Consider the following 2057-nt stretch of genomic DNA (forward strand, 5'->3'; position numbering starts at 1 on the left):
CACAGTGGGGAAATTCCCTTATTACAGCAGCAGCTGTTTTCTACAGTAAAAAGCAAAAAAACAAACAACACACAAACAAACATACACACACTCTACTGTCACGGCTTGTCAGGTTGCACCTGTCTTTGTTGATAATGCCAGGAAATAGGGTTTGGTAGTAAGCCAGTCCCCACCACGGTTGGGATTGTGTCACAGACTCATATCAAGCACGAGCCTGTCACTAGCTTGTATATTTGTTTTAGGTTGGTGGCGCCTTATTCAAATAAACAGCAGGGTTCCTGACAACCCTGCACGACAACCCTGCTGTTCTCCACACTGCAGAAGGCTGTGGTATTCAAAGTCACAGATTTCAGATTAAAGAAAATCTGAATGCAGTTTGTACGACAGAATTCAAGTACAAATAATCTCTCACTTTTACAATCCAAATGCCTCCGGCTTGGATTGTCATATGATAACAATTGCCATTAAGTACAATTCAGACGCATAATTGAGATGAACATCAAACTGTAGTTAAGAGCTGTCTTGATGCCAATACTCCAATAAGACAAATACTTTGCATCAAATTAGAAAGAATGTAGCCTAAACCTAATTTTAAAACCTAATTACACACCTAGATGTTGCTGTATGTAGTGCGATATAATAAGCTTGACTTTGAATCAAATTACAACAAAACTAGAAAATACATTTTTAGAGAAAACGAACACAGTTATACCCTGATTACATGGAGGCTGATAACATTAGACAGTGTTAGACACCGTACAGCTAAATTAAGATGTAATTAGAAACTGTACATATTGCCATATTAAGCCCCAAATATACTACACTTAGTCACTGTTCTACCAAATTACACTCCAATTAGAAGCCAGATATTGGGTATAGCCTTTTATTGTTGTCTGTTTCTTATTATGAGAGAGAGAGAGAGAGAGAGAGAGAGAGAGAGAGAGAGAGAGAGAGAGAGAGAGAGAGAGAGAGAGAGAGAGAGAACTACCGTTACAGTGATGTAACGTCAAACCATGTCGAGTCACCTCTGGTCCTTCACACAGTCCCTCATAGCCTGGGTGCTCTGCAGAGTCCAGTGGTGAATAGCCTTATTAATAAGAAAATCTTGCTTAATACTGGACAATTTTTTATAGATTATTGTTCCCATCAGTCAGTTAGAAACAAAAACCTTGGAAAATAGGGTCCAGGTTGAAAAAAAGGGTAGTTATCCGTTAAGTCCATTGAATGCACGTCAGCATCCGACCACAGTAACATGAAAGCTTCCGGCACGTTGCATCTTAATTTCCCAGTTACATCCTTATTTATGGGTAATTAGTGACATATTAGACCAGAACAGTACAATAATCTAGTGAGATCCATTGTTATTTTACCTTGTTTGATCTTATTAGACTTTATTAGAAGGTGATTTGTAACAAATTACAACAAAACGCTACTGTAGTCTAAAGGAAGATCCATCCCATTACTTTTAACTAGTTGTTTCTACCATTCATTCATTACTACTAGCTTACTATTGTGACCATTTAACCAACCACCAACATCATTTTTTAGCTAATCATTTGAACTGTTTAGTAATTTTCCTTAACCAGTTATATATAGTTATACATTTGAAGTTCTTCATTTACATTTAACTTAACTTCTGTTCTTGCTTGTTGACTAATTTCCACACGCTGTTCAGGTGTTACAGTTGACTTACTATGTAGATATTCTTTTAATCAAATTATGATTTCTATTTTTTTCAAATTAGGTTAGCTACTGTACAATTTTTTGCACGTACCCCATGGCAACCGCAGAAGTCCCCCTAGCTGGGAATCGCTGATACAGTACAAGCTGAGTGCTAAGAAGTGATACTTGGAGAGTGAAAGCTGAGATAAAGAGATATAACATTAAAAAAAAGAAGCCTTGACAGAGGTGGTGATGTGGTTCACTGAGACATGGGGAAGCTCTTGCTGGAAGTGTTGACTTTTCAGCTTTTGGAGGAAGGTTGGGAGGGAATCGGAAACCTGACTGGAGTGAGAGGAAATGTCACTGTAAGTGGGGGGGGGGGCTGGTAGGGGGCA

General features: G+C 38.4%; 1 protein-coding gene across 1 annotated transcript in view; it reads left to right on the forward strand.

Moving 5' to 3' along the window:
- tfpia (tissue factor pathway inhibitor a) overlaps positions 1–2057 on the forward strand; it is a gene marked incomplete at its 5' end in the record, with an annotated part of 55942 nt that overhangs the window by 42548 nt on the left and 11337 nt on the right.

The sequence above is a fragment of the Etheostoma spectabile genome, chromosome 11, assembly GCF_008692095.1.
Source record: "Etheostoma spectabile isolate EspeVRDwgs_2016 chromosome 11, UIUC_Espe_1.0, whole genome shotgun sequence".
Lineage (NCBI taxonomy): Eukaryota > Metazoa > Chordata > Actinopteri > Perciformes > Percidae > Etheostoma > Etheostoma spectabile.